The sequence below is a fragment of the Mastomys coucha genome, unplaced genomic scaffold, assembly GCF_008632895.1.
Source record: "Mastomys coucha isolate ucsf_1 unplaced genomic scaffold, UCSF_Mcou_1 pScaffold5, whole genome shotgun sequence".
NCBI lineage: Eukaryota > Metazoa > Chordata > Mammalia > Rodentia > Muridae > Mastomys > Mastomys coucha.
Genome location: NW_022196911.1, coordinates 101,753,636 through 101,777,494, shown reverse-complemented (window position 1 = coordinate 101,777,494; position 23,859 = coordinate 101,753,636). Strand labels below are relative to the sequence as shown.

Genomic DNA, 23,859 nt, shown 5'->3' with positions numbered 1-23,859 from the left:
ACCAGGCTGGCCTCGAACTCAGAAATCCACCTGCCTCTGCCTCCTGGAGTGCTGGGATTAAAGGAGTACGCCACCACCACCACCCGGCTGTCTCTCTTTTTTTAAAAAATAACTATTTATTTTATTTTATAATGTGAGTACACTGTACACTATCATTGTCTTCAGACACACCAGAAGAGGGCATCAGATTCTTTTACAGATGGTTGTGAGCCACCATGTGGTTGCTGGGAATTGAACTCAGGACCTCTGGAAGAGCAGTCAGTGCTCTTAACTGCTGAGCCATCTCTCCAGCCCTCTTTATCTCTTAAACTTGATCATATTTATCACACTAAAGAAGGGTAGGCAGACCCTGAAGACAGCAAGATCCTCTGTGGGGTCCATAAACAATCAACTCATTTGATACTTTCACCATCCATAAACACAGCTTTCAAACGATTTCTTTTTTGGGAGGTAGGGGGTTAGAGATATAACTCAAAAACACTTGCCCAACACATACAATGGCCCATGTTTCAGCACTACAAACCAAAAGTAAATTAATCTAACAAAAAAAAGTACTTCCAGAAATAATTATGGTACTACAATTATTTAGAACTTTCTGGAGTAATAATAAGTCCCTCCTTTTCCACGTCCACAACCCAGCTTTCTGAGACTCAGACACTGAATTCTTCATTCTCCATCTACAATTTCTTTGATCATAAGATTCACAGTAAGACATCCTCTAAGAGAAAAATGACCCCTGAATAGAAAACATATCTCTTAAGCCTTAAACTTTCAATGTTTCTCTCCATAGCTTCAAAAGACTTACTCTCCATTACTTTAGCTCCTTGTTCTGTTTTGTTTTGGTTTGTTGTTGTTGTTGTTGTTGCTTTTATCTTATATAATTTTCATTTAGTATGTTACTAGAAAACATGCAATTCAAATAAGCTGAAAGATAGTCTTCACAATATAATAAAGCATAAAAAAATTATTTTCACACTATTATTTATCTTTCCACCAAATAATAGTATTTGATGACTGTAGGAATATTAAGCAAATATAATAATACTAAGTTACCAATTAAATCACAGAGAAAAAAAATAAATGTCTAACAATTAAGCTGGCTTCCAGTATCTGTTACCTTGATCAGACTGGTGTTAGGAAAATAAACCCCCATCTGTACCAGCTTGCTCCAAGTACTTGAAAGGAATCTGGGTACCATCAGTAAAAATATTCTCCTTAGCTTTGGGGGATTCTGAATTTGACGCAGTATTAATTCAGCTAGAGTGCCCAAGTAGTTTCCCTCAGATTTTAATTGTATTTCAAGAAGAAAAAAAAATATGACAAAGAATCTTATGCATTGTATTGCATAATTATTCTAGTATATATTCAGTAAGTATCAACCATTTCAGTATTTCCCCTTTGGAACTCCTGTTATTAGTACATTTCTGTTTAGAGTCTACTTCCTTCTTTATTCAAAAAAATCACAATTATCTAAATACTAAATATCTAACTATCTAAAATACTAAAGGGATAAATCAACTATAGCAAACAAGGAGAGCTAGCATGACAGAGGTAAAAGTCAGCAGTGAGGTGCTGGGATGAGTGCATGCCTAGTAAACACAAGGCCCTGTGCTTATCTCTAGAACCACTGGAGGAAAAATATTAGTAACAGCCAGACAAGGTGGCACACACCTTTAATGCCAGCATCATGGGTGCACAACAGAGTGGGTAAGTCAGTGTCAACGGGGGCTACTACATATGGGAACCCTGCTTCAAAAGAAAACAAAGTCAGTGATGGGAGAAGGAAACAACCAATTAAGGTTTAACAGTGTTGATGGTGAATTTTTACAGTAAAAATGCAAACCAATTACAAGTAATATATTATCAATACAAAGTCAGAGCAAGTCTAAGCCTATATTCCAATCAATTTCTTGAGTACAATAAATTATATAGTTTTATATCCTAAAAATGTTTGTCCATAATTAATATGTTAAATACTCATAATACCAACAAATATATATTAAAGGTAAAAGACTGCTTGGTTACATGAACTATCTGAGTCACAAGGTAACCAGAAAATATTTCTGTGACCAGAATGGCAGAAATAATTTGCAAAGAAAATAATTATCACAATCGTGAGAGGTGACCGTCCACTTTTAAAACAATCAAAGCTGTATGAGGAATGTGGAGTACACTGTTGTTCTTTGTGCTTTGTTTTTGTAAATATTTAATATGTAAGAAATACCTATAAAACAAAGGTTTAAGTGCTAAGAAAAATCTGAGCAAACATTTGTTTGGAAAAGCTAATTCAAAAGATCCAACCCATTTTTGCTAATCACATTAAAACAAATAGTGATCATAAAATGTAAGTATGCAGGAAAAATAATTTCATCTTGATTCTCCAAATAATGCTAGCAATAAAAATTTATTGGTACTTTATTTAAAAAATACCATGAGGTATATGTGTGTGTATATCAAACTACCTAAATGTAACTTTTTACCTCTAAAGATCCACCTCAAAGAGAACACGACTATAAATGTACCTTTAATCACATGAAAAGTCCTGAATAAGAATACTAACTGCTTATAATCACATAAAAAGAATTTAAAAACAAATTTCTAAAAAGAAATTTTTCACTATAAGCACTCTTTGCACATGTGTAGACAGTTTATCCATGTGTACAGTATTTGCTTTATGGTGGACTTTTTATGTGCATTTTAGGCACAGTATGCCTTGTCAATACTAACGTGAGAGGACAATCCAGTATAGTGATAAGGACAGTCTGGAGCCAGAGTTTCTAAATTGAAACAGCATTTCCAATTCTCCGCTACATAATCTTTGGCAAATTGATCTGTTTCCATTTCTCCTGAGTAAAATGGAAATAACAATATATACCTCATAGGATTTTTGTAACTGTATAAACAATGTACAGGACTGGTAAGAAGTGTGTGCTGTTTAAATGTAACCTATTACTACTACTAAATAGAATCCCATGTCCCTGAACATATTGTAAACATTTTTAGCAACCTGAATTGACTAATATCAGATACTATTTAAAACGGACATCAAATCTAAGATCTGGTTAACATATGTTCCTAGCTATGTACTTTAAAGTAAACAAGTGATTAATAAGTCCACATAGCCACTCCAACGATAAAGAACAATCTGAAAAGACTATTTCCCAAAAGTTGCAGCTATCAATTTCTTCCCTTACACAAGGGGGCAGTGATATCAAGAAAAGAACAGGGTTCTGCAACACCTCTTCCTACAGACAGTAGGGGGTGGCAGTACATATGACTTACAGTCAGAACAAAACAGGAAGACCCAACAGAACTGCTCTTTATTCTCTTCTGGCCCTCTTCTCTCTTTAGCCTCAAAAGAGCCTCAAGGTAAGGGAAATATCTCCAGAAAAGACTAAAGTTCAAAATTAATCCAGGAAAATCCAATTTCATTTTTGAAGGAAATGATCCCTCAATGAATGAATCTGGAACCTGGATGAAGCCAATCAGTATGAATTTTCAGATTAGCTGGCAAATTACTATAATAAGAACAACATTCACACAGGTAATTCAATTTATAAGAATTCCAACATAGTACACTAAAATGTCATCAATAATTAAATACATCCTGGTGAACAGATCAGATATTTCTGCTTTTGTTTCAGTTACACAGATACTCAATGTATACACGTTATTTTTACATAGCTCATCTAGCTGTCTTTTGTTACTTTTGAAATTACAGATGTTCTGACAATTCTCTCAAAACACAGATGTTCTTAGATGGAAGTCACAACGTTTTGTAGCATGTTCACACACACACACACACACACACACACACACTTAAGAGAGAAAGATGGGGTTGAAGGAAGGAGGAAGAGAGATAAGGAACAGTTGCTTCATTTGTTTCTGGTTTTTGCTCACATCCCTAAGACGATTTACCTGGTAAATGCTACAAGGAACACTACATTGACAGTATCCATGTTGCTGCGTTTTATGCCAATTTACTGTATAGCGTTTTTATCTTATCTCACCATCCCATCTCAACAGCTAAAACATACCAGAATATTCTACTATTGCTAGGATCTGTAATTAGCCACTGCCATAGATTTTGGCTCCAATCCTTCAAAATGCCTGAAAATTTATCCCTTTTGTTCACCATATTGTTTTGTTTTCCTTGTTCCACTTATTTTCACCTGTATAAAAGCCAAGGCAGGGACACAGATAAAAATTCATTCCCTTTGCCTAACGGTCCTGAACACACAATTACGGTCAGGATGCTTGCCTTGTTTGTCTTTTTTTGTTTGTGGGGTTTTTTTGTTGTTGTTGTTTTTTGTTTTTTCCTGGAGAGGAGCAGAAGAGAGAGGGAAGGACATCCAATCTTTTCCTAATGCTAATGATCATTGTTTATGTTTTCTGGGAAACATTTTAAACATTCCACACCTGGAACAGAGACAGGCTACAATTGCATGGATGCTCTACATGCTGATGACAAAACCTGAAATGATTTTAGCCCTATTTTTTTCCTTTCCCATCTCACAACCAGACAATCTGCTTTTTTTTTTTTTTTTTTTTTTTTTTTTTTTTTTTTTTTTTTTTTTTTTTTTTGCTTTCACGTGGGTACTTTCCCTGTGTCAAAAATCGCAGCTCTTCTCAATCTCCTACGACCGAATATGTACCAAAGAGCCCCATTAGTCTTTTATTATAGTACACCTCCTTCCCCAGAGGAATTATTCATATTCCTAATAACACTTCTACCGTGCATTTCTACGCCACAGAGGCCAGCCCATCCTGTGCCTTTACCTGGCACATTTCACAACTACTTTTATGCTGCATTCAGGGACACATTTTGCAACTCGTTCTGCACCACATTCCCTGCCACGTTTAGCAATCTGCCTCGCATCTCATCCCGGTCCTCGTCATCCAAAGACCCTCCAGGTACCAAATACCAAGACTAACCTCTGTGACAGTCAAATGGCAGACCCCGGAGCCCTCCGAAGCCGCCCTCGGTCCCACGTTCGGAGGCAGCCTGCCTTCCCCAGGACTTCGACACCGCAGGCACTTCACTGCCCGTTTCCCCGTCTCCCCGCTCGCCCCAGCCCCAGCCCCAGCCCCAGCCCCCGCAGCGGAGGCATCGCCAAGCGAACGCCCCTGTCACCTCACCCTCACCGACCCTTCTTCCCCTGCTCCCCCATCCCCAGCCCTTACCTGCCGTTCTGAGGGGCGCGGCGCACCTCGGGGGTCAAAGCCCGCGTGCCTGTGGTCTCCGGTGAGGACCGCGCCGCCCGCGGACGCCCCACGGAGGCTCCGCGCTACAGTCGGGCTCAGCGGGGCCTCGCGGCCGGCGAGCGCTGGCAGCCTGCGGCGGTCCTCTTGTCAGCGGCGGCGCGGGGGACAGGCTCGCCCCTCAGCACCGCGGCGGCGGCGGCGGGCGAGCCTCGCTCCGCCTCGCGCGCCGCACAGCCGGGAGGTGAGCGCAGCGCGAGGGGGATGGGAACGGGGGCGGGGCCGCCCGAGGAGGCGCGCGGGGCGGCGGAGGGGAGCGCTGCGCCTGCCGCCCGGGTCCCCGCGCTGGCGGCGCTCGCAGCCCGCTGGCCGCGCTGGGCGGGCGGCTGGCGCGAGGCGGCTGTGGCCAGCGGGCCCCGCCGGAGCAGCGCGCGCCCAGCAACCCGCGCCCGGCAGGCCGCTCTCTAGCGCCGCCGCCGCCGCCGCCGCCGCGCCGGGGGCGTCGCCCCCTCGGAGGCCGCCCGCAGCCCCGCCCCCTCCGGGCCGGGTTGGGGAGGAGCGCGAGCGCGGAGGGAGAACGCGTGCGCGGGGGCGCGCGCGCGCGGTGGAGGAGCGCGCGCGCGCCCCCGCCCCCCGCCCCTCCACGGCCTGGGGGTGGGGAGGCGTTGCGGGAGCGGGTGGTGGGGAGGCCCCGCGCCGCGCTGACAGAGGGGGGGGAGGCCCTGGCGCTGCAGGACGTGGAGGCATTTCTGGCTTCCTCAGGGGGGCTTGGGCTGGTGGGCTCGAAGGCATTTGGTGAGGAAGAGGAGAGGAAAGCTCGATAGCTGACAAGGCCCTAAAAGAGTTGGGCTCCGCCCCCCGGGATGACGTCACTCTCGAGGTGGCTGCCGCTGTCACGTGCGCCCACTTCTGGGGGGCCTTTCCTCCTGCTCCGATAGCCCGGACGTTCCTCCAGACTGCCCCCCCCTTGGGTCACCACAGGCACACGAGTCACTCAAAGTCATCGACGCCAACAAGTGTCAGTTATTCCTCTCCTGCTTCTCAGTGGTAATGTGTAAGACTGCTTTCAGGATGCCTCCGTTGCCTTTAGAACGGGAATGGGAGGAAAGAAAAACCAACAATGGCTTGGGGGCGTGGGGGAGGGGGGCGAGGCGTAGGGATAATAGAGAAGAAAGAAAACTGTCATCTAGAACCATTGCTGACCATCCTCTCACCTTAGCTTGCCAGGCTTCAGTAAAGTTGCCATGCTGCCTCTGTCATTACCAGCTTGAGTAAGAACTAGTGTGATTTCAAGGCAGCCAGGAACGCATAGAAAGTCATCACGTTAAGACCCCATTGGAGGATATTCAGTCATGTTTCTCCCCAAACTCTCCGCCCAGATGTTCTGCTTGCTTCCTTCCCTTCAAACCGCGAAAACAACCCTTCAACTTTGCAGGATTCTTGGAGTAGATTTTTTTTCCCACGTGCTGCTAGATGATACAAAGCAATCATCGCTGCCTATTTTGCTTGGGTGAACTTCCGTTCCATTAACTGAGATGACTCTTTAGTCATCTGCTTCCTAATGAAATGCCATGATTGGAAATAGATGCACAAATTGCATCAATCAAGGGCGTTGTTTCAGTGCAGTTTAGAAGCTGAAGAGGTTGATTGATTGGTTGCTTATTTTGATAACAGTCCCTCTGAATCTACCCCAAGCCCCATACCACTTTGTTATGTAATTTCTTTAATTTTTTTTAAAATTGTATTAATTTCTGTGCAATATTTTTTAAAAAATGGATATGAAATCATGTCGGGAAGCATGCCATTCCAGTGAACGTTTGAGAACTTTGAGGTAGAACTCCGAGGTGTGACTATGATTAATCATGTGAAAGACTGGCATATGGACTGTTGATACTAGTTCCAAAAGTTAGTTCAGTGTAACTAAAGCCTACCTACCTATGGTGATAGGAGCAGAGTACTGATTACTTATATCTGAGGTAGGTGAGGGGAATCTTCTGGATTATCAGAATGGTCAACACTGGTTAATGGTCACAACGAGCATACACACCTCAAAAGGAAACTGCCTGTGTTTCGAGTTTAACCCACAAAGAAACGTTACATTTCAACAGTTTCACAATTGAAACATTACAATGTCATTAGCTTTGAAAGTCCGAAAACAGGTTTGGTCAGTGTCACCTTCCACTTATCCTGGGACATGAGCTTAAGCAAGACTTTGAAACTTTTCTTCACCTGTCTGGAATGGTTATGAAATTTAAATGAAACTGAGAAATATTTAGCACAGAATATAATATCCAATGAAACGTTCATGGAACAAGACCAGCTGTTACATTGTTTTTACACTTGAATTTACCCTCCTTCCTTTTCTTTTAGTCTTTTTATTTATTTTAAAGATTACTTTTTATCTAAGCCTTTCCCTGTGAGTTTTGCTGAAGCTAATAACATTCTTTCCCTTGAGAAATAATAAGGCAGTCAGGGGTATATTATGTTGCTTTTCAAACTAGTTCAGGTGGCAGCACCTAGAAATTATGGTGTTCACTGTGGAGCACCGTGAAATATTGGTAGATTGAATTCTGCCATATGGACTTGACACAATTTTACCAGCCCTAAGATTGGTTATATTATGCTAATGTAGATATCCATATATTAAAAAATAATATTTTGAAAGAAATAATATGTCTGTTCTCTTTTTAAATCTGTTTGCAACTTTTTCACAGGGTTTAATAATAATTCACCAAATGAAAACCTTTAAACCCATTTTCCTGGCAATTGGAAAACCACTGTAATCATCCAGTTTTAGCAGCAGATCTCTTTATTGGATTTTTGCTGATAGCTGAAGCCCACATGGTCTCTTGCTCCAATAAAGCACTTTGCAACTCATTTCTTTTGACTGACCTTTTCCAGATCGTGTATTCACATTGGTAAGTGCTGGTGTCTACCGGAATGAGCTCAGTTTCTGTTTTGATCATCAACATGCTTCACCCAGTGCTTTCCCACATAACTCTGCCATCAAGCCTAGCAGTTTATTATCACAGTCTGACTTTGTGAAGGAAACAAGATGTGACTGCTAAAGATAGGAATGTGGTCCAGCAGAGGCAGAGAACAACACTGAAGCCATCTCTCTCTTTGACCTGTCTCACTGACTCCCCTTTGCTTCCCTATAATCAATACCTAAAGTACTAGGAATCCTAATTGTTTTACTTTTTAAAAACTCATTCTCATTAAGAAGGTATTTTAGTCTATAACTTAATTTGGGAAAATAATATATGCCATGTAAATTTCACGTTCATTTCTTCAGGAGGGATGAGATATGAACAGTACCTAAGCTGTGCAAATAGTCACCATAGGCTGAGCCCAGAGTGTTTCCTTCTGTTTTAGCTATTGCTAGGCTGAGGCCTTGCAGATTTTAGCCTCCTTACAAGCTAATCTTCCAAGCTGACTGATTCAGTCCTGCTTCTCTGGGCTTCTGACTGAATTGTTCTGCCTCCCCTCATACAGCCTCTGGCAGTATGTTCTAATCTTCTGGCTCCTCAGTCTCTGACTCAGTCTATCCTCACCTATGACTAGCTTGTTCTCTCTAAACCTGTGTCTGTAAAACTAACATATACACACACAAACGCACACACACACACACACACACACACACACATACACACATACTACCACCACCACACACCATGCTCTTTCTCTTTCTCCCTTCCCCCCTTTCTCTCCCTCTGTATGTCTCTATCTCTCCTTGTCTCTCTCTCTCTTTCTCTCTTTCACACACACACGCACACACACACACATACACACTACCACCACCACCACACACCATGTTCTTTCTCTTTCTCCCTTTCCCTTCTCTCCCTCTGCCTTTGCATCTCTCTCTCTCTTTCTCTCTCTTTCTCTCTCTCTCTCTTTCATTCTGTCAAATCTGTCTCTGATTTGTCACCTTCTCTTCCCCCTAATTATACATCACTTTTAAACATGGCTGCTTCCCTCTTCAAACTAGTGCCACCATTTGTATCTTCCCAAATACCCTTTCTAGATCTGCTTTCTCTATGTGAGCACTCATCCCAGCATGGCCTCCCCTGACATCTTGAACTCATAAACCATCAAGCCCACCTTTTTCCTGTAACCTTCCCCCTCTTGTATAGACAGTAAAGGTCACCACTGACTGAGCACCTACTGCTTGCAAGGACTTTACTGTCTTCAAACTACCTTCCTACTTAGTCCTAACATCACATGAGTAACCTCAATTTTTAGATAGTAAGGCTCTGCGGTTAAATGACTAACTTTCTAGATCACGCTAAATGATGGATAGTCCACAGTCTGTCCTAGTTAGCTTCTCTGTTGGTTGTGAGAAAACACTGACTAAAACCAACCAGAGGAAGAAAGAGCTTGCTTTATCCTTCCGAAGTCAGAATCTACCACTGAGGGAAGTTGGACTTGAGATCAAAGCAGGGACCTGGAGGTGGGAACTGCCGCAGAGACCATGGAGAAATGTTGATTACTGGCTTACTTTCCTTGGATTATTTGGGTTTCTTTCTTATATAGTCCAGAACCACCTGTCTAGGGGTATCACTGCCGACAATGGGCTAGGCCCTAATCATTTATCAAGAAAATGTCCCTATAGCCAATGCCCACAGGCCAGAAAATGTCACCATGGGCCAGTCTGATGGAGATGATTTCTCAGTAGAGGTTCCCTCTTCCCAGGTGACCCTGCTTTGTGTCAAGTTAACTAAAACATAAACCCTGCCCTCTATCACTTGCCCTTGTAGAATGATGTATAAAATGTAAATGTGAACACAGAACCCACTGGGAAAATTGCAATAGTCAACTTGCAATTAAAGAATCCTGATTTTCTTACAGCACTGGAAACCTAGGACCTTGTATAGAAAGCAAGACTCCAGAGTTATATTCCACCTGCCCCCCACCAAGGTATTCTGAAAGGTTGATATAAATTAAATTTTTTTCTCATGGATTTTTATAATCTCATTTCCTTGTGATCTCCAACCAATGACTTGAAATGCAATGTTTTCAACATTTCCCCATCAACTCCCACCTCAGCCTTTTGATGAATATTTTATAATTTTTAGACTAACAGTTAAAAGCATATCCACAAAGAGGAGCTACTAGTTAAAAGTTTTTAGTAAATCCCTTCTTTGTGAAGTGAAAAATTCATGTACAGTGTTCATAAGCAAGCCATCACCTATTTGCCACTGACATTTATAAGTGTTTGACAGGTACTTGTACCTACTGCCTGTGTATAGCTGTGATCATGCTGTAAGGCATATATAATTGATGTGAGGGAAGCCTTGCATGCTAGCCCCTCGCAGTCTATTTAGGAAACAAAATGCCTAAAATATTTAAATATTAATATAGCATGTGATAAAATTAAATGTTCCTAAAAGTAAAACAGTATGTCCTGTGGTATTTCACAAGGAGAGAGATAAATTTGACAGGAGTGGTAGAGGACTGCTTCCTGAGGAGAGAAAATAAAAGAGAAGGGAAGGAGAAGGAAAGGAAGCCCTTGGGACTGAGGGTTGAAGAGGAGAGGCTAGGATAGCAACAAACAGGAATGGACCCCTTTTGGAAATGAGTTGCTTTTTAAAATAAAGATAATCATCAGTGTAAACTATAAAGAGACATATTGAAGGTAGAAGGGATAGGTTGTCAAACAGTGAATGTGGCTGAGTCAGAGTATGCATTCATAAGGAGATACCAGTTGCTAAGGGGTAGACAGGACAGATCCAGACTGCAGAAGGTCTTCTCATGTAGGAAGGATCCACCATTAACTTTAGACGTCAGAATGACAGGAAGGCTGTGTTGAAACATTCAACCTCATAGGGTGGATTTAAATGGAAAGGAACAAATAATAAGAATCTGGTTAAGAAGATATTGCTGTTTAATGAGCTAAAAAAAAAAATGATTACTGATAGTCAAGAGGTGTGACTTTGCAAATAGAAATGAACAGTGCCAATGAGCACTGCGTGGGAAAAATTAACGGAAATTTCTGATAACTTGATACAGGGGTTAATGAACAATGATGGAATCAAAATACAACAGGATGAAGCTTGTGTGCCAGTGACGGAAAACAAAATAAGGAGAGTCAGAAAGGCTGTATATTTCGGGGCACTTGGGTTTGTAGTGGTTCTTTACAACTTTTAATTACATATCTGGGGGCAAATCAGAGCCCGTTCTGGAATTTTTCATCTTTATATCCAAAGGATCAAGTCTTCACTCCCTAGGGGGCAAATCTGAGAATACTGACAGAAGAGTCTAGGGAACAGAATGCTCTCAAGCGTATACTGTGAGGACGGTCTGGTAGAAAAAGAGAAATAACGTACAGATCAGACATAAGAGGTATCTAGCTGGGCGGTGGTGGCACACGTCTTTAATCCCAGCACTTGGGAGGCAGAGGCAGGCAGATTTCTGAGTTCAAGGCTAGCCTGGTCCACAGAGTGAGTTCCAGGACAGCCAGGGCTACACAGAGAAACCCTGTCTCAAAAAAAAAAAAAAAAAAAAGGTATCTAGACCGTGGCCTAAGGTTGAGTCTTCATGCCTGTCACACTCCTATCCCGGGTATAAGATAGATATCCCAGTCCCTTATTGATATGTCTTCATGGTTAGGTTTGTTTGAACAAAATTTCTACTAGTTAGATAGAGTCTTGATTAGTAGGTTAAACATATTTATTTAATTAAACATATTCTCTCCACAGGCTTTAGGTTTAAGGTGTTGGAAAGTCATCCAAGTAGAAAACAGCACTAACAGGCTAGAGCTTGGAATTGACAAAACAAATTCAAGGACAGAAACTATAGCATGACTCAAGAGGAAGTGCTCAACCGACTGCCGTCGGGTCTCTATTCAAAACTGTACAGGTGAAAGCAAGTGATCCTACATTTCTAGATCTTGGGATACTAATATGTGAATGGGAATTTTAAAGCTATCACTGAGTTTTCAGTATGTGTGTTTTTTAAATTTTAATTTATTTTTTATTTATTCACTTTATATTTTACACACTGTGCCACCCCCCCTCCCACAATCTTTCCCCCATCCTTCCTCCCCATTATCCTCTAAGCAGGTGGTTTGTGGATTTTACTGCAATGAAAAAATGGGGGTGTGTGGTGGTTTGAATATGCTTGGCCTAAGGGAAGTGGCACGATTAGGAGATGTGGCCTAGTTGGAATAGATGTGGCTTTGTTGGAGGAAGGGTGTCACTGCGTAGGTCTTTGTGGGCTCCTAGTGCTGAAGCTCTGCCCAGTGCGGAAGAGAGTATCCTCTTGGTTGCCTGAAGAATAGTTTCCTCCTGGCCTCCTTCAGATTAGAATGTAGAACTCTCAGCTCCTTCTCCTGCACCATGTCTACCTGCAGGCTGCCGTGCTTCCTGCCATGATGATAATAGACTGAACCTCTCAAACTGTAAGCCAGCCTCAGTTAAATGTTTAACTTTATAAATGTTTAACTTTATAAAAGTTGCCTTGGTCATGGTGTCTCTTCACAGCAATGGAAACCCCAACTAAGACACAGGGGCTGGTAAGATGGTGAGATGGCCCAGTGGATAAAGGTACTTGCCATACAAGCCTGAAAACTTAAATCCCCAGAATCCACATGAAGATGAAAGGAGAGAATAAATTACACAAAGTTTTGTGCCTACTCACACATACTCTCTCCCTAATAGTAATAATAAATAAAATTAAAATTATTTCTTTTAAAATTATGGATAAACCTCTATTTTATGGAATTGATGTTGCAGGACATTTGATCACACTGTGAGATCGTGTGCTGGAAATACATGTTTCTACTTGTAGTGTGGCTCAGCCCTAGGACGCACCTTTAATCCAGAAGCTTTCTGTTTATTGTAACAAGAATAAATAAAGTCCAAGTTGACAGGGAATGAACATAGGGAAAAAACATAGTGAGAGGAAGTCAGAAAGGCAGATAGATGTGCAGTGTGATAGTTTGTATATGCTTGGTCCAGGGAGTATCACTATTAAGAGGTATGGCCATGTTGGAATAGGCTTGTCACTGCGGGTATGAGCTTTAAGATCCTTGGCCTAGCTGCCTGAAAGCCAGTCTTCTCCTGTTGGCCTTCAGATGAAGATGTAGACCTCTCAGCTCCTCCTGCACCATGGCTGCCTGGATGCTGCCATGCTCCCACCTTGCTGGTACTGGACTGAATCTCTGAACCGGTAAGCCAGCCCCAGTTAAATGTTGTCATTATAAGAGTTACCTTGGTCATGTGTATCTTCACAGCAGTAAAACTGTAACTAAGACACACAGGAAGTAGAAAGGAAGACCATTCCATTTGAGAGGTTTTTAAGACAGTGTGGAGAAGGAGAACTGGCTTTTTCCTCCCGGGATGTCAGTTGGGAAGAAGGATCATCTGCTGAGTGCTTGCCCTGCCTGTCTGAGCCACCAGGCTTTAACCCCAGCATCTGGCTCCTGAGCCTTCATTTGGTAAAATCGAACAATTGGGATTTTGTTTCAAAAACCATAAATAGGTGTCAGGATTAAAACAGTATATAGTAAAACATACCTAGCTTATAACCAAGGCTGCAAAGTGTTGTCATTCAGTGTTGCAGGCATAAAGTGTATTGTTTAATGTAACTCATAAAAACTGTATAAGATTAAAATTATTATTCCCATTTTATTAGATGAAAACAGTGAGGGTCTATGAAGCCTGCCCTGAGTCCCACAAAAGTAAAGTTTTGATTAAGATGCTGATCTAGAATGATTGAATAGAACCTAGAGAAGGTTCTCACTTCAGTTGATAGAGCAAACTGTTCATCCTAAGAATTATTGCATCAAAATAAGGGGGGTTAGATAATCCTAAACTACAAGAAAGCAGAGTCTGAGAGTAAAACTCTCAGATTGAACTCATCACTTCTAAGAGGGAAAGAGGACATACTGGACTTTGGACTCAGCCTAAGGTAGGCATGTCCCTAGTATAATGTTGCATACATCTGGCTAATGTAGGTTAATGTCTACCATAGTCTAATTTCCAGTATTTACCAAACAATACCACACACTGGGTGCGTCATACATGCATTTCTTTGGTGTACAGTCTTGTCCAGAGTCATAAACCATCTCTGGAGATGGTTCTTTTCTTGCACACTCCAGAGCAGCACAAGGCATCGATCGCATCCTTAACAGAGAGCTTGCATGTGAACTAGCCAACATGGCATTTATAGTGGACTCACTCTCTGGATAATCCAATAATCCATTAATCACATGAATGGATTAATTCATCTATAAGGACAGAACCATAATCATCTAATAAGGGCCCTGCCTGGTATCACCTCTTAAAATCTCATAATCGGGACTAAATTTCACTGTGAGTTTCAAAGGGAAAAATCATCATCTAACGTTTAAATCATAAAAAATACTCTGACTTTACACACATTAAATTTAAATCCATAAAAGTTCATGGCTACTTCTTACATTCAACAAAATATATATTGTTTATATACTAGATCTTGTATAAATATTTATGAATTTCAGTTTTTAATTGTCTACTTGAAATAATCATTTAGATCAAAATAGAGATAGGAAAACCATTCATAACATCCCAAATGTTCTAATCCAACTAGTGGTAATATTTCCCACTGTCAAATTAATAAATTGGGCTTCTGGAAAATAAAAATAATTTACCATTATTTTAGTTAATATTAAACCACCCTCCCTTAGTCCAAACTCTAAATCATGGACAGGCTGGAATTTCTAGACTTGTAAAGGCCAGAACTGTGGATCAAGCTAACCTTTAAACCAAATTCCCTTCAAAGAACCTTTACTTAACCAGTATGTCATTTCAATTTTTGACAGCTTGAAACTGTGAAAATAAGTTAATTTATCATCAAAAATAAAATGTCCTGTGTTGTAGACTGCATCATTAGGAACTTGTTTATTTGAAAAAAAAGTAAGAAAGAAAGAAAGAAAGAAAGAAAGAAAGAAAATATCAGCAAAGTAGAGAACCAACAGGCAGAAAATATATCCCCATTCTTGTTACTATGCTATCTCCCAGCTTCTCCCAAATTAGAAGGTATAAATGTTGGTAGTGCTCATTTCATAAGTGGTAATTAGACAGCAGAGCAGAATTGATAAAGCCTTATTTATAGTATTCTTTGGATAGGGCCTTAGTTTATTTTCTACCTGTAAAGGAATTTTAAATCCTTGCTCTGGAAGGGACCATATCCAAAGACCTTCTAGGTCTGTGTGATCTGGCTGGAATGATAAACCTTTAATCCCTCTGGCTGTCATATAGACATGCCCTTAGTACACAGTTGTAATCCCAAACAATGAAGGTAAAGTTAGTTTGTAGAAGGAAGCAGTCATGTTTGAAAGTAATATCTAACTAAGTGGCAGACAAAGTAATGAATCAGAGAAAATTTTGATGGAATGAGTAAGAGATAGGATACATTAAATTATTACAAAGACAGATAGGAAAGAGAGGCTACTTAAGAGTGAAGCACAGAGAGAGAGAGAGAGAGAGAGAGAGAGAGAGAGAGAGAGAGAGAGAGAGAGAGAGATTTACCAGGACAGTTTTACAGAGACAAGTTGCAGGTGAAGATAGAATGAGCCAGAGAATGAGAAAGAACCAGAAGATTAGAACAGATTGTCAGAGTTAGTTTGAGGACAAGCAGAGCAATTCAGTTAGAATCCAAGAGAAGCTGGATCAGTCAGCTTGGAGGGAAGTTCTGAGCTAAAATAGCTGAGTTGAACCAGTGAGCCAGAGTTCAGAAAGAACTAGAAAGGGTGAGCTTTTTCAGCAATAAGCCTCTGAGATGACAATTACAGTTGGCAAATAGAAGATACTTTTATGGGGCAATGGTGGTGCATGCCTTTAATCTCAGCATTTCAGAGGCAGAGGTAGGCAGATTTCTGAGTTCGAGGCCAGCCTGGTCTACAGAGTGAGTTCTAGGACAGCCAAGGCTACACAGTGAAACCCTGTCTCGAAAAATAAAACAAAACAAAAAAGTTTTTAAAAAGATACTTTTACAGGACTGGAGAGATGGCTCAGCAGTTAAGAGCACTGACTACTCTTCCAAAGGTCCTGAGTTCAATTCCCAGCAATCACATGGTGGCTTACAACCTTCTATAATGGGATCTGATGCCCTCTTCTGGTATGTCTGAAGACAGCTACAGTGTGCTCACATACATAAAATAAATAAATCTTTTAAAAAAAACATTGACAGTAACACATTTTCCACTCATAGATGAAACTTTTTTTTAAAAAATGATAACACTTTTGTTATTGTTGGTGTTTATTATATCCAGATAAAAAGAGAATGGTATTTATTCACCACTAGTAAAATGAACTTTGAGTTGGTTCTCCAGTTAGTTGCATGTATTTTAAAGAACCTGGTAACACCTCTACTCTCAAAGTCCATGGTATTTAAATAATAGTTAATAAATACTAGGGGGAAATCAGCAGCAAAAGGAACAGCCATCTCAGCGAATGATCACATGGTTTAATTCCACAGCACTATCATGAGACCAGAACAAAAGGGGAGGAGGGATACAGGACAGTTGTATAAATTGCCTTTATTATCTTCTATACGATGAAAGACAGTTGATTTTTAACCAAACAGAGCTTTGGATCATAAGTGAATTTTTTTCAACAACAACAACAACAAAAAACTGATGTAAATTATAGAGCAGTTATAATTGTTAAAATAATATATAGCTGAGGTGGGAATAAGGAAAAGAAGGTGTAAATTGAACTTTATCAAACTCATCTGAAACCGAACAAGCAAGCAGGTTTTCTAGGTTTGGTCAGTGTGACATTGTGAAAAGAACAGAGAGGATGAGCCAGGAGGCAGTCAAGGAAAAGAGAAAGGAGCATTTTAATATTATGTTACCAACCTAATAATTGTAATGAAACTTCATTTCTGTGGAACTTGGCCACCTGGCAATCTCTGTCTGGAACACAGCAAAGACTCAAGGGAATAAAGGAGATGAAAAAGACCTCCATCTCTGGAAATAGTCCATGCCTCAAAGATCATATCCATCACTTCTAGACACGCACCAAAGCCTTCTCAGAGGCTATTAATTCTTACTGGATTCAATTTAAAAGTCTTTGTCAATCTGGTTTCCAAACCCTTAGAAAAGTAAACAAGAAGAAGAAGGAAGAGAAGCTGTCTCAGCCAGCAAGCAGATAATAGTCAAAGAGCAGGCTGGATGCTTGCAAGCAGGTAGAAACACCAATGTGTGATCAAAAGGCCTTAGGGGAGAAATTTTGAAAACTGATGCCTATGTTGACCATAAACAAATCAAGAAAGAATTACATTCCATTCAAAGACACTCCCATGAATTAGGCAGCATACACTATTTTATAAATCATTCCATAAAGCACATAATAAAAACTTGAAGGTGTGAGGTATTTTATATCACATCAATAAATGAAGAGAAGTCAGGTGTATAAGTGATGGTCACAAAGTATGCACACTAGGCCAGAAGTTGGAGCTTTGGAGGGGATAATGGCCCTTCCTGGTCATTCTTGATGGTTTCTTTTCCCAGTCAAGATCCTTGTTGTGTCAGCCTGTATTATGACACTGCTGTATGTTTATCTTCTTCTTATTATTCTCTAATCATGTCCAAACAACAGTTAATGATAGGAGGAACTAAAGACGAGTTTATAATAATAAGCAAAGTGCTAAAAGTTTAAATTCTGTTGGCAGAGCCCATAAGCTGTTAAGTTCCAACTATTCTCAAGTCTGAACTAAGAGGATCACTAGAGCCAAATAATATGAAGCTACCAAGGCCACATAGCAAGACCTCTATTACTTTATATTAGCCGGGCAGTGGTGGCACATACCATTAATCCTAGCATTTGGGAAGTGGAGACAGGAAGATTTCTGAGTTCAAGGCCAGCCTGGTCTACAGTGTGAGTTCCAGGATAGCCAGGGCTATACAGAGAAACCCAGTCTTAAAAAAACTAAAAAAATCCAACAGTCTTCATTTCATGTTATCTATAAGATGACTATACTGTGGATAAGACAGAAATGTCAATGTCATATATACTTTGAGGAATAATATAGAACAAAGATGTATACAAAGAATAATGGAACAAAGATATTTGTACAAAGGCAAACACTGTGCTAGTATCCTGAATTTTTTTAATTAGAAGCAATCTAATTTATTAACCAACATGAAAAAGTAGCATTATAATAAATGTTTGATGAATAATTATATAATTATACTTTATTTGTATTTTATAAAATTATGTTAAGATGTAAGTTTGAGAATTATTTATGCAGTATAATCTCAACTATGTACAAAAAATAGGATAGAAAGATCCTACTAGTGATACCTATAAAAACAAAATTTAAACCTAGGAACAAATTTTATATCCAACACACACACAAAGAAAGATATTTACCAAAAGACATTTTCAAAACTTGAAAAAAATGAAAAGGTATATCATGTCCCCTTAGAGGACATTCAGTATTGTAAATATGCAAATATTTGTCAGACATAATGTAGTTACAATCAAAACTCCAGTAGGATATAAATTAAGTTGACGTACTAATTCTAAAACGTATCTGTTCCCTGGTTTGTTTCTCTTTTATTGCGATTAAAACACTGACTGTCTTAGTTAAGGTTTTATTGCTGTGAAGAGATACCATTACCATGGCAACTCTTATAAGGGAAAACTTTTAGTTAGGGCTGACTTGTAGTCAAAGGTTTAGTGTATTATAATTGTGCTGGGAAGCATGGTAGCACACAGCCTGCCTTGTGGACAGGTAGCTGAGAGTTCTACATCTTGATCGGAAGGTAGCAGGAGACTGTGTTCCACACTGGGCTTAGCATGAATGTAGGAGATCTCCAAAATATGTTGTTACATGAAACAGGAAATACACTCCCCCCCCAAAAAAAAAACCAGAGTATGATCCCATATATGTTATATCTAAAAAAAATAGAAATAACTACTATGGGACCAAAGGGATGGGTAAAGGCACTTGCCAAGAGACCTGATTAGCCTGAGTTTCATCATTGGAACCTACAAGGCAGGAGAGAAACAACTCCTGCAAGCTGTCCTTTGGCCTCTGTTCATGTGTTGTTGCATCATGCATGTCACCACACATGTACACATACTTGTACAAATAAAGTATCTGCTGTGGTGGGCCATGTATGTGTGTGCCCGTGCTTATAAACATACAGGCATGTCTGAGAGAACACACTAAACGAGGAACTGACTAGAGATGCTTCTAAGTTTTCCACAATAGTCATATAATACTTTTATTACCAAAAGAAAAGAGCCAAAGTCAGGGAGGGAGAGGCAGGAAAATACATTTTTTAGAGAGTTCTTTTTAAAATTGATTACAATACTTAATGTTAGGAGCTAACTTTAGGTAACTGGAAAATTCCTAGTCCAAACCGCACATATAGGAACTTGGCCTTGCTGTGGCCTGGGCTCAGGTACACTTTATCATTAACTTAATAGAGAATTAGGCAGCCCGCTGAGCCACTCGCGGGCCACGGTCCAGAAGTGAATTCCCTTGCAGCTTTCCAAAAGGAGGTCAAACAAGTCCTCTGGGACTCTCAACAGAGAGTTGCCAAAGGCTAAATCTGGCATAGAAGCCAGGGGCTGGTCTGGGATAAACTGTGCCAGCATATGTCGGTTCTGCTTTCAAGGCCCTGACAAGAATAGGAAGGACGGGAGAGCTGCTTCCAAGAGCAGCCTTACAGCCCGAGCTGGAGTCCGGCTGAACCTGAAGATGTGGACTTTTCACTACCGTCTCGACCACAACCACTCCTGTCCTGTTTGAATCTGGTTTCATGCCCCTTCCTTTTCTTTCCTCAAGCAATCCATCGTGTCAGCTGGTCACTCCAAGTGTGACTATGCTCAAGGCAAAAAAAAAAAGACAAAACCAGTACTGGGATTTTGTTTTGTTTTGGATTTTTTTTTAATCCCTCTCTTCATTCAAACCTCCATTTTTAAAAAAATACATAAAAAGCAGCCGGTTTTATAATTGACTTTTTTGATCCTCTTTTCTGCTACGATATTTTATTAAATTATAATTCACTTGCTTAAAGTCAGTTATTTTGATCATGTTTCCAGGGGCGCAATCATCACGATTCATTTTAGAATACTTCCATCACTCCCATTCAGCAGCCACTCCCTGCTTCTCCTCAACCCTCCCTATCTACTCTCCACATTTACTATGCATGAAGTCACTCAGTACACGATGACTTACAAAGGCTTCCTTCTCTTTGCTTAATGTTACTGAAGTCCATGCCTGGTGTGTGTCCTTCTTCTATTTTTTTTTTTAAGGTGGTTTGTTTGTTTGTTTTATGGCAGGGTCTCCAGAAAGTCTAGATTGACCTTTGAACTCTCGATCTCCCTGACTCCACCTCCTAAGAAGTTTTGATTAGAGATGTGCAACAGCATGCCCGCCTTGTTCCAGGACTCTAAGTGGCTGGATAGTACTCTGTAAGACACTTTCATCTGTCTGTGCTGGTTTGCACTTTGAAATAATATGAGCAGTGGCACTGTGAACATCAGTGCACATGTTTCGTGTGAGCACACATTTTTCAATTCTTCTGTTATATACCTACAAATCAATGGATTGTGTGATACTGTCATGTGTTTAAGTTTCTGATAGACTACTAAGCCGTTTCTCAAAGCAACTGTGCAATTTTTAAAGTCCCACCAGCAATTTATGTCAGTTTCAGTTTCTCCACATCCTCCCCAATACTGACATTTGTCTTTTTATTTTGTGTGTGTGTGTGTGTGTGTGTGTGTTCGTGCGAGTGAGTGCATACATGTAAGGAGGCCAGAAGGAGTCAGCTCTCCTGATATTGGAGTTACATGTGGTTGTGAGCCACTCAATGTGCTTGGAATTAACTCTAGAGAGCAGGAAGCACTCTTGACTGCTATGCTACTATTTCTCCGGCCCCACCTGCCACCAAGCCATGTTTGTCCTTTTTATTACAGCTGTCCTAGTGGATGTGAAATGTTTTTCCATTCTGGTTTTGGATGGCATCTCCATCCTGGCTAACGATATTGAAACATATTAGGCCAGTGAGCTACCTCAGCAAGGAAGGGCACTTGCTGCCAGGCTTGACAACCTGAGGTTCATATCTGGGACACACAAGGTAGAAGGAAATAAATGTTTCCATCGACTTTGCTGACTTTCACAAGTGTGTCATGACATTTGTGTGCACACACAGACATATGCATACACACAAGGTAAGTAGTTAAATATAATGGAAAAATGTAAACACAGTTTTGGGTTGGAGAGGTAGCGCAGTGGTTAGGAATGTGTGCTGCTTCTTATGAAGGGTCCAGGGTCAGTTCCCAGCACCCACAGCAGGTGACGAGTGACTTCTAAAGCACCTGTAATTCAAGCTTCAGGGCATCTAATGCCTCTGGCCTCTGCAGGCACCTGCACTACATACCCATATACTCCATACTCAAGATTTTTAAAAAATAACAAAAATATGAAAAATATATTTTCATGTGTTTATTGGATATTTATATGCTTTATTATTTTAATGCTACTGTAAATGACAATTTTTTTTAAAAAAAAAGATTGTTTAGTGCTAGTATTTGAAAATAAAATTGTTGAGTATCTTGGTATTTGATCATCCAGCCTTGCTGAACTGGTCAAGTAGCTTAGTTGTTTTAGTTTTAGTTTTCCAGGCTGGTCAACTTGAAGAATGTGAAGACCATTGCTCAACTCAGCTGGGACTGGCTCCCAGCTGTCCTGTCCCATAAGATCCCTCTTTTTCTACTAATTACTGACTTACTTATCTCCAGGAGTAAACTCTTAGCACATTCCTTTTGAGTGCCCCTGGGCTGCCTTTCTGACCTATGGCATGTGTCTCTTCAGCTACTAATCCTACTCAACGAAAGACTCGGCCAGCAGTGACCACAGAGACTGATGATACTGACTTCTCCAGGAGAAAAAGACTACAGCGAATTCCTCATTGCTCCGTCTTCTCAACTCAGATTGTGTGCACTCATTCATGTCCTGCAAATTCAATGAACCTGGGTTTTGTGTTGTTTGGGATCAGGGACCCTGTGTTATGATTTATCATTATTGTTAACAATATCCCCTGTCTTGGACCCTTCAGGCTGCTGTAATAAAATACCATGAAGTAAGTGCCTTATAAACAACCTGAGCTCCTTGCTCACAGGTCTAGAGGCTGGGAAGTCCAAGATCAAGGCAGTAGCAAACGATAGCACAGATGAGGAGGGCCAGCTTCCAGGTTCAGGATGGCATCATCTCCCTGACTTCTCACACAGGGGACAGCGGTGCAAGTCTGGGAGGATCTTTTATAAGGCCATTAATCCTGTTCATGATGGCTCTGCCTTCACAAACTAACCACCTCATAAAGGCCCCAATGTATTAGACTATGGTTTAAATACATTTGAAAATATGCCATAATATCAAAGAAAATGACAGAGGTGGTCCAGGAACATAGCGTCAGACTGTTGTCTACTAAGTCAAAGGTTACTTCTGCTATAATTGCTACTTAAATTACTTGCAGCTATGGAAAGTATGTAGCTGGTGATAACTCAGTGGCAGAGAATGTGTCCAATATACACATCCAAGTTTGATCTCCAGTACTTTCAAAATAAAAAAGTAGGGATACATTATAACAACAATATTCAAAAGGCACTATTGTGTGAGAGAACAAATTATAGAGGTCTGTATTACATTGATTTTCTAACATTATTATAAGAAATAAGCGCAAAATTAGTGGCTTAAACAATACAAATTTATCATACTTCAGATTATAATTTAGTGTAAGTCTCACCAGGCTAAAAACGTCAGGACTGCATTCCTTTCTGGAGGATTCCTGCTTTACACAGCTGGTAGCATGATTTGGTACTATATAGTTGTACTGCAAGTCTCTGCTCCTTGCCTAATCTCTCCTTTCAGCTAGGGAGGTCTCCCTTAACCCTAGCAGCCCCTCCCTGCTCCTTGCATGTAACCCCTGATAATTCAAAACCAACAACCACCTATCAAAATGTTCTCATCCTGCATCTCTTTGAGCATCCATCAGAGTTCACAGCTGAGAAGGCTTCCTCACGTTTAAGAATCTTTTTCACTAGACTGGCCCTACCCAGTTCACCTAAGCAGGGTAAGGGAGGAGAACTCGGAATGACTAAGAAGAGGAAGGCCTTCCTTTTGGCAGTAAAAAAGCATTGTGGTTGTGTAGTGGTGATGTGGTTGTGTAGTGGTGATGCCTGTATAACCGTGGAGACCCTGAAGCCCACAGGCCAGAATAAAATTATGCAATTAACATGTGCACCTTATATTTTATTTTTTAATAGAAAAAACATTTTAAAGTGTATTTTAATTATTTATGGGGCAAGAGAGATGACTCAGCAGTTAAGAGCACTTGTTCTTGCAAAGGACCTAGGTTTGGTTCCCAGCACCCACATGACAGCTCACAAACACCTCTAGCTCCAGTTCCAGGGGAGCCAACACCCTTTTCTAACCTTCATAGTACCATGTATGCACAGTGCACATACATACACATAGGCAAACATATATGTAAAATAAAATAAATCTAAATATATATTAATTTTAAGCCATCTTTCTAGCCTCTATTTTAATATTTTATAGAAACCATTTAAAAAATATACTGATCCATTGAATTCACACATAATGTTACCATTTTATTTTCAACTTAATTTTTTTATTCTTTGATAATTTTAC

The 23,859-nt window shown here is 40.5% G+C and overlaps 1 protein-coding gene and 1 long non-coding RNA gene across 12 annotated transcripts in view; one reads left to right on the top strand and one right to left on the bottom strand.

Moving 5' to 3' along the window:
• The window catches only part of Tanc2 (tetratricopeptide repeat, ankyrin repeat and coiled-coil containing 2), a 320,134-nt gene extending 314,566 nt beyond the window's left edge, over positions 1-5,568 (bottom strand). For 4 of the 6 annotated variants that reach the window (XM_031355008.1, XM_031355009.1, XM_031355010.1 and 1 more), the window contains exon 1: positions 5,185-5,317. The gene's annotated coding sequence lies outside the window, so the exon portion shown is untranslated. Of the gene's footprint in view, positions 1-5,184 lie in introns of all 6 variants that reach the window. The other 2 variants (XM_031355012.1, XM_031355013.1) reach the window with 2 other exon arrangements.
• LOC116079183 lies at positions 5,351-23,446 on the top strand. Of its 6 annotated transcripts, none has more exons than XR_004113796.1 (6): positions 5,351-5,446; positions 7,917-8,120; positions 10,054-10,122; positions 11,904-12,063; positions 20,487-20,704; positions 22,021-23,446. It is a non-coding gene; the product is annotated as an uncharacterized LOC116079183 (long non-coding RNA). The 6 variants fall into 6 exon arrangements; XR_004113794.1 differs by lacking the exon at positions 5,351-5,446 and adding an exon at positions 5,908-6,220; XR_004113792.1 differs by lacking the exon at positions 5,351-5,446 and adding an exon at positions 5,908-6,249 and having other exon boundaries at positions 20,487-20,618.
• Positions 23,447-23,859: the final 413 nt, after the last annotated feature.